The sequence below is a fragment of the Coregonus lavaretus genome, assembly GCF_964263955.1.
Source record: "Coregonus lavaretus genome assembly, chromosome: 31".
In the NCBI taxonomy this organism is placed as follows: Eukaryota; Metazoa; Chordata; class Actinopteri; order Salmoniformes; family Salmonidae; genus Coregonus; species Coregonus lavaretus.
Genome location: NC_140018.1, coordinates 35,621,955 through 35,634,069, shown reverse-complemented (window position 1 = coordinate 35,634,069; position 12,115 = coordinate 35,621,955). Strand labels below are relative to the sequence as shown.

General features: G+C 45.5%; 1 long non-coding RNA gene across 1 annotated transcript in view; it reads right to left on the bottom strand.

Annotated features, from left to right (window-relative positions):
* Positions 1-6,998: 6,998 nt before the first annotated feature.
* Positions 6,999-12,115, bottom strand: part of LOC311106717 — a 69,816-nt gene continuing 64,699 nt past the window's right edge. Inside the window, exon 3 of the long non-coding RNA XR_014610356.1 lies at positions 6,999-7,673. This is a non-coding gene — a long non-coding RNA (uncharacterized lncRNA). The remainder of the gene's footprint in view (positions 7,674-12,115) is intronic.

Genomic DNA, 12,115 nt, shown 5'->3' with positions numbered 1-12,115 from the left:
AGGGTGGAGTCGCAGAAGCTGGCACCTCGGTTCATTGGCCCATTCCCTATCATAAGAGTGATTAGCCCAACTGCTGTCCGGCTCCAACTGCCTAATTCCCTGAGGGTGCACCCCACTTTCCATGTGTCTAAGATTAAGCCCATCCATGAGAGTCCGCTGGTCCCTGCTGCGCCTTGTCCTCCTCCTCCACGGCTCGTCGATGGTGGTCTGGTTTACACCGTCCGCCGCCTGCTTCGGTCCAGACGGAGGGGTAGGGGTCTCCAGTACCTCATTGACTGGGAGGGCTATGGACCTGAGGAAAGGACCTGGGTGCCAGCTAGTCGGATTGTGGATAGGACTCTCATCACCGCTTTCCACCAACAGCATCCTGATCAACCTGCAATCCGTAGGGGCCGCCCCAGAGGGGTCCCTAACCGTCCTGCCCGCTCGGCTTCCTGTCCTGTGCCTGATCCTGTCTCGGGACCCGTCCCATCTCCCGACCACGGCCCTCCGGCTTCCTCCGAGGATGAGGACGTTCACTCGGACCGTTCGGAGGAGTTCTAGCCCTCCTCCGGCTCCCCTCCTCCCGCCCGGCGTGGTGTTGCTCTTGGGACTTCTGGGGCCGTCCCTTGGGGGGGGGGTTCTGTCATGAGCCTCTCACTCCACCGGGTTACCACCTTATTTTCTTCCACTCTGCTCACCACTCTCTCTACTCAGCCTAACTAGCTCCACCTGTCCCTGCTCTGCTCTGCTCTAATTACTCTGCCAGCTGCGCTGCATTACCCACTACCTCTCCCAGTATTTAAGGCCCTGTCTTTCAGCTCTCCGGTGTCAGATCGTCTGCAAAGCTCACACCCGGAACCTGTTTGCTCGCGCTTCTGGCTCACCCTGGTTTTGTGACCCCGGACCTGCCTGATTTTTGGATACTCGTCTGCCCCAGGAGATCCAGACCTGCTTCTGCCATTACGACTCCTGACTACTCTTCAATCCCGGTAACTCTGACCAGCCTTCTGCCTTGCTACTACGTATTTTGGATTTCCCTTGAACTGTACTGCTGCCTTGTTTCATTCCGCCCTGTTGTGTCTGTGTCTCCCCCCCCCCCCAGGACTTCTGGACCACCCACCAGCGGCTTCATAGGACGCATCGCTGCCACTGGGGGGGGGCACAGACCCAGCACATTGGACGGGATCCCTGTTACCCCTGGAGCCTTCATTCACTCCCTACTTCCCTTTTCCCTTAAGTTTAATAAACTTTCTGGTGTGACGCAATTGTGGTCCTCTGGTCGTCTGTCTGAACCGTGACATGATGGTTCTTGAAAATGTCTGTATTGACTGATCTTCATGTCTTAAAGTAATGATGGACTGTCGTTTCTCTTTCCTTATTTGAGCTGTTCTTGCCATAATATGGACTTAAGGCTATCTTCTGTATACCCCCGCCCCCTAACTTGTCACAACACAACTGATTGGCTCAAACGCATTAAGAAGGAAAGAAATTCCACAAATTAACTTTTAAAAAGGCACACCTGTTAATTGAAATGCATTCCAGGTGACTACCTCATGAAGCTGGTTGAGAGAGTGCCAAGAGTGTGCAAAGTTGTCATCAAGGCAAAGGGTGGCTATTTGAATAAAATATATTTTGATTTGTTTAACACTTTTTTGGTTATTACATGATTCCATATGTATTATTTCATAGTTTTGATGTCTTCAATATTATTCTACAATGTAAAAAATAGTAAAAATAAAGATTTTCCTGCCCAGGCAGGAGAGGAGCAACGGCAACACAGAAGCCGGCCGAGGAGGAAGCCCGAGAAGCAGCCCCAAGAAAAAAAAATGTGGGGGGCTAAAGGGGTGGTCGAGGAGCGAGAGAGAAGGGCCCCGACCACTGCACCCGGTGGGTTTCCAGATTGAGTCCCTACGACCATGGGAAGAAGAGTGGGAACAGTTCTATACTGAGGAGTCGGAGGATGACGACGACGATGAGTTTCTGTTCCCTAACTCGTTGGGGCTCCCGGAGGAGTCCTCACTGGAGGAGGAGTGCCGAGAGAGAGAGAAGGATCGGTTCTGCAGGGTAAGAGAGGAGGCTACCACATTACGGGGGCTGATAGCTAGAATAGAGCGGGAGAGATCCATTCAAGAGGAGGCACTGCAGGAGGCTTGTAGGGAAAAGGAGGAAGTAGAGGCATGGAGAGAGGAGCTAATTAGGCAATATAAGGAGCAGGGGTTAATAGGGGAACCCAGGTATGCGGAGAAACGCACTGTATCGCCAGTGCGCATGCACAGCCCAGTGCGTTCTGTGCCAGCGCCCTGCACGTGTCGTGCGAAAGTGGGCAGCCAGCCAGGACGGGTTGTGCCAGCTCTCCGCTCCAGACCTCCAGTCCGCCTCCACAGTCCGGTCAGGCCCGTTCCTGTCCTCGCACCAAGTCAGTGGTGCGTGTCGCCAGTCCGGCCCGGCCTGTTCCTGCTCCTCGCACCAAGCCAGTGGTGCGTGTCGCCAGTCCGGCCCGGCCCGTTCCTGCTCCTCGCACCAAGCCAGTGGTGCGTGTTCCCAGTCCGGCCCGGCCCATTCCTGCTCCTCGCACCAAGCCAGTGGTGCATGTCGCCAGTCCGGCCCGGCCCGTTCCTGCTCCTCGCACCAAGCCAGTGGTGCGTGTCGCCAGTCCGGCCCGGCCCGTTCCTGCTCCTCGCACCAAGCCAGTGGTGCGTGTTCCCAGTCCGGCCCGGCCCATTCCTGCTCCTCGCACCAGGCCAGTGTTGCGTGTTCCCAGTCCGGCCCGTCCCGTTCCTGCTCCTCGCACCAGGCCAGTGGTGCGTGTTCCCAGTCCAGCCCGGCCCGTTCCTGCTCCTCGCACCAAGCCAGTGGTGCGTGTTCCCAGTCCGGCCCGGCCCGTTCCTGCTCCTTGCACCAGGCCTGTGGTGCGTGTTCTCAGTCCGGCCCGGCCCGTGCCCGTTCCACCGGTGCCTGATCCAGCTCCGGTCAGCTGCTCCACTCCGGAGCCAGAGCAATCTGCTCCACCGGGGTCCAGTCCAGCTCCGGTCAGCGGCTCCACTCCGGAGCCAGAGCAGTCCGCTCCACCGGTGCCTGATCCAGCTCCGGTCAGCTGCTCCACTCCGGAGCCAGAGCAGTCCGCTCCACCGGGGCATAGTCCAGCTCCGGTCGGCGGCTCCACTCCGGAGCCAGAGCAGTCCGCTCCACCGGTGCCTGATCCAGCTCCGGTCAGCGGCTCCACTCCGGAGCCAGAGCAATCCGCTCCACCGGTGCCCAGTCCAGCTCCGGTCAGCGGCTCCAGTCCTGAGCCTGAGCAGTCCGCTCCACCGGTGCCTGGTCCAGCTCCGGTCAGCAGCTCCAGTCCAGACCCAGACTTCAGCCCCTCTCCAGGTTCGGGGTCTCCCACACCAGGGTCCAGACAGGGCTTGGATATCGTGGGAGGAAGGAGAGGGGAAGCAGCGCGCTGAGGTCCAGACCAGACCAGGGGCACAACAGGGAGGCGGAGAGTATGTTTGTTGTGTGTTCAACCTTAGGACTTCACGTTTCATTTGTTTATTGTTTTGTCGTGTGTTTATTCAGTTTAATAAACATGTACACATTTCACGCTGCGCCTTGGTCTGACCCGTCCTTGAACGAACATGACAAATGGTAGGTATATTTGAACAGTGAGAAACAGAATAACAACAAAAAAATCCATAAAAATGCATGTCAAAAATGTTATAAATTGATTTGCATTTTAATGAGGGAAATAAGTATTTCCCCTCTGCAAAACATGACTTAGTACTTGGTGGAAAAACCCTTGTTGGCAATCACAGAGGTCAGACGTTTCTTGTAGTTGGCCACCAGGTTTGCACACATCTCAGGAGGGATATTGTCCCACTCCTCTTTGCAGATCTTCTCCAAGTCATTAAGGTTTCGAGCCTGACGTTTGGCAACTCGAACCTTCAGCTCCCTCCACAGATTTTCTATGGGATTAAGGTCTGGAGACTGGCTAGGCCACTCCAGGACCTTAATGTGCTTCTTCTTGAGCCACTCCTTTGTTGCCTTGGCTGTGTGTTTTGGGTCATTGTCATGCTGGAATACACATATACGACCCATTTTCAATTCCCGGGCTGAGGGAAGGAGGTTCTCACCCAAGATTTGACGGTACATGGCCCCGTCCATCATCCCTTTGATGCGGTGAAGTTGTCCTGTCCCCTTAGCAGAAAAACACCCCCAAAGTATAATGTTTCCACCTCCATGTTTGACGGTGGGGATGGTGTTCTTGGGGTCATAGGCAGCATTCCTCCTCCTCCAAACACGGCGAGTTGAGTTGATGCCAAAGAGCTCCATTTTGCTCTCATCTGACCACAACACTTTCACCCAGTTCTCCTCTGAATCATTCAGATGTTCATTGGCAAACTTCAGATGGGCATGTATATGTGCTTTCTTGAGCAAGGGGACCTTGCAGGCGCTGCAGGATTTCAGTCCTTCACGGCATAGTGTGTTACCAATTGTTTTCTTGGTGACTATGGTCCCAGCTGCCTTGAGATCATTGACAAGATCCTCCCGTGCAGTTCTGGGCTGATTCCTCACCGTTCTCATGATCATTGCAACTCCACAAGGTGAGATCTTGCATGAAGCCCTAGGCCGAGTGAGATTGACAGGTCTTTTGTGTTTCTTCTATTTGCGAATAATCGCACCAACTGTTGTCACCTTCTCACCAAGCTGCTTGGCGATGGTCTTGTAGCCCATTCCAGCCTTGTGTAGGTCTATAATCTTGTCCCTGACATCCTTGGAGAGCTCTTTGGTCTTGGCCATGGTGGAGAGTTTGGAATCTGATTGATTGATTGCTTCTGTGGACAGGTGTATTTTATACAGGTCAGAAATCTTCAAAGGGTCTAAAGTATTCAGACCCTTTACTCAGTACTTTGTTGAAGCACCTTTGGCAGCAATTACAGCCTCGAGTCTTCTTGGGTATGATGCTACAAGCTTGGGGAGTTTCTCCCATTCTTCTCTGCAGATCCTCTCAAGCTCTGACAGATTGAATGGGGAGCATCGCTGCACAACTATTTTCAGGTCTCTCCAGAGAGGTTTGATCGGGTTCAAGTCCAGGCTCTGGCTGGGCCACTCAAGGACATTCAGAGACTTGTCCCGAAGCCACTCCTGCGTTGTGTTGGCTGTGTGCTTAGGGTTGTTGTCCTGTTGGAAGGTGAACCTTCGCCCCAGTCTGAGGTTCTGAGCGCTCTGGAGCAGGTTTTTAATCAAGGATCTCTCTGTACTTTGCTCCGTTCATCTTTCCCTTGATACTGACTAGTCTCCTAGTCCCTGCCGCTGAAAAAAATCCCCACAGCATGATGCTGCCACCACCATGCTTCACCGTAGGGATGGTGCCAGGTTTCCTCCAGACGTGACGGTTGGCATTCAGGCCAAAGAGTTCAATCATAGTTTCATCAGACAAGAGAATTTACACAAAATATCCCATAATAGATATATTTTGTTTGTTTTTAGTCCTTCTCTACCCTCAACCTCTCCCATCTATTTCTGATATCCATCCAGTTTGATTTCTATTTGCCATATATTTTTAACAGTGCTGTTTTGCAAAGGTTCTGAACCTATATACATTTTACGGACACAGTACATTTTACATTAGTTATCTTGTTGTTATTAGTCCCACCCTTCAGTTCCATTCAACCCCTCCCATCTATCTCTTAACGCCATCCATATTGGATTTCTATTTGCCATATATTTTTCAACTGTGCTGTGATGTTTCACAAAGTTCTGAACCTTTCTATTCTCATAGTTTCTACAGATTGTAAATTAAAGATAAACATTTTTGATAAAAAGTATTATTATATTATTGAACGATTGACTATGACTTTTCAAATCACCCAGCAGTGCTATCTGCAGATTTAGCTCCAGGTAAATGTTGCAATTCTTCAGCCATTCCTACGCTACATTGTTTGTCCTTGTGTGTCTGTGCATGTTTTTCAGTATAAAGTACTCTGCAGCCACTTAGTGTGGACACCAGGTGAGGCCACACACACCGATCTCTTTAACTAACTTATTTTCTCAATAACAGGCTCTCTCCTTCACTTCATCCCTCTCCCCCCTTCTCCCTAAATCCTCTAGGTTATATCAGCTGTGTCAGTGAACCTCTCCCGCATCTGAACTGGCTGACACAGCATGATCAGAGGTGAGAGGTCACTTGGTCGGGTCAACAGGAAGTATTATTAAAGGGATGCTTTACATTGAAATACAGATAGAGATGTAGTAGTCCCAGAGTTAATGATCCAAGGTCAGTTTTGCATTTCACCTCCTGATGATTATCATGTCTGACAGTGTTAGAATAAAAAAAAAACACAAGGCTTAATCATACTATCTCTCTCTCCATCTGTCTCTCGTCTGCAGGTATGTTTTGATGTGAGAGAGGATGCCAACCCCCAGTCCCGACATCGCCACCTCACCCGCTCTTAAGATAACCTTGAGGCCAACTGGGGGCCCAAGGCTGGTTAGGAGACACCGCTAGAGACACTATTATGTAATTGTGATGAACTGAGAGAACATTAAGTTTAGTAGCACTGTAATCCATTAATCATATGCTGTCTTCCCTGCTCCTCTGTTCTTACCTCTTTCCCTTTCTGTCTTTTACAGTCTTTCTCACACCTCTCTCCCCACCTCCTCTTTCTTCCTGTTTTTATAATGCACACCAGATGTTCATGGAAGTACAGATTTAACTTGTATTTATCATATAATATTACAATTAGAATATTTATAATGCATGTATTATGTGTTTATAACACTTGGATAATTAACTTCTTTCAATAAAGCGTTTCACATTCTCTACTGGTTGAAATTAAGTCTCTCATTTGATGAAATACTACACCTATCCTGTGTCCTCAGATAAGTGCAGATGAAGGAAATTAGATATTGAGATGAACCTGTTTACATTATGCATTATAATTGTGTTGTATTGTTTTTTAAATTCTGTTTCTGTATATATGAATTACAAATCAGCCTTTAACTAGTTAAATCATGTTTCTAGTCTATTGCATAGTTACAATGTGTAACCATTGATGTCCCAGGACCAAGATTGGTAAACACTGTTGAAGTGTATAATTGTAATACATACATGCAGACACAGCGTCATTCAAAGACTGGAGTTTGATACTCCTAGTATTGGATATGACTGAAAAAGAATGTCACAGACATTCATACCTGAACCGCACCTTTATTTCCAAGGTAGAGTACAGTGAATATATTCAATGTACAGGCTACAATGTGGGGAAATCATTCTTGGTAATAGCTACATGTATATACGACTTGCATCCTTGGCACAATAAAGTTATATTATATTCTACTCAATCCATAGGCTTCATTAATGCCATTCAGACTGTTTTGAAGTCGATACAACTGGCTATGATAGCTGAGGTTCATAGCTAGGTTCAGAACTAATATTTATACCAAACGTTTTAGGGTCCATACACAGATCGGCTACATAGCTAGCTACACATCCATAGGCATACAGGTATTTTTATCCTCCACTACACAATACGCAAGAAAATAGTTAGCTATCTACGTTACTTCAGCTGCATTGCATGGCAAATATCAGCAAGGCAAGCTTACAAAATTGTAAATTCCATTTGCAGTAAATGCTTCAGCTAGCTAGATTCTTTACATCCACTGTTTAACAAGACGACAGCCTGGTTTGCTGGTTTTCTCAGGAGTCCCTAAAACATGAAACAACACAAATTACAATTTCAAACTCATGTCACAACGCCCATAAAGCTAGCTAGCTAGATGACTAATGTTAGCTAGTCAGCTAGCTTGCTATATATTGACTTTCTTAAATAAACTTTATGATAAAAAAATGTGCATAATAATTTGTCTCTACATTAACTAACATATTCGTCTCAACTGTACATTTTTTGCATGATTTGTTATGATGTTTTATACAACGGGTGGGTCTAATCCTGAATGCTGATTGGTTAAAACCGCATCCCAGCCGGTGTCTATTTAAGCAATAACGCACGAGGAGGTGTGGTATATGGCCAATATACCACGACTAAGGGCTGTTCTTAAGCACGACGCAACGCGGAGTGCCTGGATTCAGCCCTTAGCTGTGGTATATTGGCCATATTCACTGTAGGCAATTTCAGGCAACACTGTAGGCTACACCTCAGTAAGCACGGACCGACGCCGACGCCTTTTGGATGTCTTTTTTTGGATCACTTCTGGACCGGCCCTGATTTCAACGTCCACGGACATAGGATTTTGGTCCAGTCCGGACAAAATCTGAACCAATCATAGACGTCTATGTTTGGTTCAAAATTTGTCCGGTCTGGAACAGCCTTGATTTGGCCCAAACATGGACATCTATAAATTACTTATTTTCAACTTTCATTCAGAACCAAAAATGAGCCTGATTTCATTGTCCGGAAAATACGTATTTTTCAACATCCGGAAAAGATGCCTGTTCAACGTCCTGGAAAATATGTATTTTAAACAAACGAAAAATACCTTTTCACCTTTCATTTAGAACCAACATTTTACCTAGCTTCAACATCTGGGACGTCTTTTCAAGGTCATTTTGCTTTCTGGAACTATTCTAGTTTTGCGGGGGGTGCATTTTTTGGTCTTGCCTATGGCAGCAGAACGGCAAGGACCGGCCCTGCGCTGGCTGAACATAAGCTTATCATTATGAGTTTTATTTACTCCGAGTCAAGACCGAGTACAAATGTATCCGACACTCGATATGTGGTCTCGAGACCGAACTCGAGATCGGTCTACTACAACAGTGCTATGATAGCGTTTGTCTTCTGCCTCTTTTCTTTGGGAATTCAATCATACATGATTGTATATGGAAAAGGGAGGAAAAGGAATATGAAAGAGAGAGTACATGGTTCTCCTTTCCTGAACGTAAACAAATGTCCCAGCAATAGTACTTTACAGGGAAGAATGTGACTTTTACGTAATTGCAACCAAAAAAGAACAACCCTGAGAGAAATCCTCCCGACTCCACCAAGATGTAGGTGGAAATAAATTAAATTCTAATAATGTCTCCAATGGATGTTCAATGCTGTCATCTGAGGAGACCCTCCCAGGCTCCCACCACATAAAGCAAAGTTAGGTAACATCACAGCTTTCTATACACAGCATACATTTAGTTTTATTGGCACGTGTATGTCTCCTAAAAATATTAACTTGGATATGTCAGTGGGTATCATAAGTATTCAACCCCCTTGGATTTGTTCACATTTTGTGATTTTTTTTGCAATTGATCATGACAAAATACTCCATAATGTCAAAGTGAAAAGACAATTCTACACATGTTAACAAATTAATAAAACTGTAATAACTGCATATACACCCCCTTTGTTTAGGCAAGCCTAAATCAGTTCAGGAGTAACATTTTCTTAACAAATCACATAATAAGTTACATGGTCTCACTCTGTGTGAAATAATAGGGGTTGACATCACAGGAGGTTGGTGGCACCTTAATTGGGGAGGACGGGCTTGTGGTAATGGCTGGATCGGTTTCCATGTGTTTGATGCCATTCCATTCGCTCCGTTCCGGACATTATTATGAGGCATCCTCCCCTCAGCAGCCTCCTGTGGTTCACATGATTGAATGACTGCCCCTACCTCTGTCCCCCATACATACAACATCTTTAAGGTCCCTCAGTCAAGTAGAGAAATTTCAAGCAGAGATTCAACTACAAAGACCAGGGAGCTTTTCGAAAGCCTCATAAAGAAGGGCAGTGGTACTGTAGATGGGTAACAATAACAATTCATTGAATATCTCTTTAAGCATGGTCAAGTTAATAATGATGCTGTTGATGATGTATTAAACCACCCAGACACATCAAATATAATTCTGAACTGAGCTGCAGGAGAGGAAGGAAACTGCTCAGAGATGTCACCATGAGTCCATTGGGGATTTTAAAACAGCGTTGGAGTTCAATGGCTGTGATGGGAAATACACATGCGGAGATCATCTGTTCAACCATACTGCATCTCACAAAGACACAGTGGTTGGAACCAAAAATCTCAAATTTGGACTCCAGACCAAAGGACACATTTCCACCGGTCTAATGTCCATTGCTCGTGTTTCTTGGCCCAAGCAAGTCTCTTCTTAATATTGGTGTCCTTTAGTAGTGGCTCCTTTGCAGCAATTAGACCATGAAGGCCTGATTCACACAGTCTCCGCTGAACAGTTGATGTTGAGATGTGTCTGTTACTTGAACTCTGTGAAACATTTATTTGGGCTGCAATTTCTGAGGCTGGTAACTCTAATGAATGAATCATTTGCAGCAGAGGTAACTCTGGGTCTTCCATTCCTGTGGCGGCCATCATGAGAGCCAGTTTCATCATAGCGCTTTATGGTTTTTGCGACTGCACTTGAAGGAACTTTCAAAGTTCTTTACATTTTCCGTATTGACTGACCTTCATGTCTTAAAGTAATGATGGACTGTCTTTTCTCTTTGCTTGGACTTGGTCTTTTACCAAATAGGGCTATCTTCTGTATACCCCCCCTACCTTGTCACAACACAACTGATTGGCTCAAACGCATTAAGAAGGAAAGAAATTCCACATATTAACTTTTAACAAGGCACACCTGTTAATTGAAATGCATTCCAGGTGACTACCTCATGAAGCTGGTTGAGAGAATGCCAAGAGTGTGCAAAGCAAGGCAAAAGGTGGCTATTTGAAGAATCTCAAATATAAAATATATTTTGATTTGTTGAACACTTTTTTGGTTACTACATGATTCCATATGTGATATTTCATAGTTTTGATGTCTTCACTATTATTCTACAATGTAGAAAATAGTAAAAATAAAGAAAAACCCTTGAATGAGTAGGTGTTCTAAAACTTTTGACCGGTAGTGTATATAACTCAGTCGGGGTCTCAACTTACTGTTGAGAGTTAGAATAATAGAATACACAAGGTGCAATTTCGAGTCACTCAATTAGCCCATGTCAGGAAAACATTTTTAGATCGGTAAGTTAGTCTAGCGGCTCAAGTTAATTTCCTGCAATTCTACACATTTTGCCATGGGGCGGAGAGAAGATTTTTCAATTTTATAACTCATTTCATGCAATCCTACTAATTTTGCCATGGGGCGGAGAGAAAAATGTGCAGTTTTACAGCTAATTTCCTGCAATTCTAAACATTTTGCCATAGGGTGGAGGCAAATGATTGCAGTTTTTAATATGATAACTGATGATAAATGGGTCCCACCTCAGTTGGTAATTCGATCATGCTTACTAAAAGTGTAGATAGCTGGCCGCTAGACTAACTTACCAGTCAAAAAAAATGTTGGCTGACATGGGCTAATTGAGTGACTGCTGATGCACAACCAAATTTCGAAATTGCACCTTGTATATTCTATTATTCTAACTCTCAACAGTAAGTTGAGACCCCGACTGAGTATTTTGGGGGAAATTGGTCTGCGGGCTTACAAAAGGGGCCGCCAGTTGCCCATCCCTGCCCTAAACATATCTAACCCCAATATCCCTGAACATTGTAAATATGGTATTGGAACTGACCCTGGAACTCACCCTGTATATACAGTAGCTTACTTACTTTCTTGTGTTCTTCGTATTTCTATTTCTCATGTGTTTTTGTTCTACTTGACTTTTTCATAAATGTTGTATAGGACTACTGATATTGATTACTGCATTGTTGGGAAAGAGCAAGCAAGAAAGACATTTCACTGTACTTGTGCAAGTAACAATACAAACTTGAAACTAGAGTGGCCAAGTTACAGTTTTGACATAAATCTGCTTGAAAATCTATGGCAATACTTGAAAATTGCTGCCTAGCCAGGATGCCCAACACCTTGACAGAGCTTGAAGAATTTTGAAAAGAATAATGGGCTAATATTGCACAATCTAGGTGTGCAAAGCTCTTAGAGACTTACCCAAGACGACTTACAGCTGTAATCGCTGCCAACGGTGTTTCTAATATGTACAGTATTGACTCAGGGGTTTGAATACTTATCTAATCAAGGTATATTATTAGTGTTTAATTTTTTAATAGTCTATTTTTTTTACTAAAAGAATTGTTCCACTTTGACATTACAGAGTATTTTGTGTAGATCACTGACAAAAAATGAAATTTAATCCATTTGAATCCCACTTTGTAAGACAATCAAATGTAAAGAAAT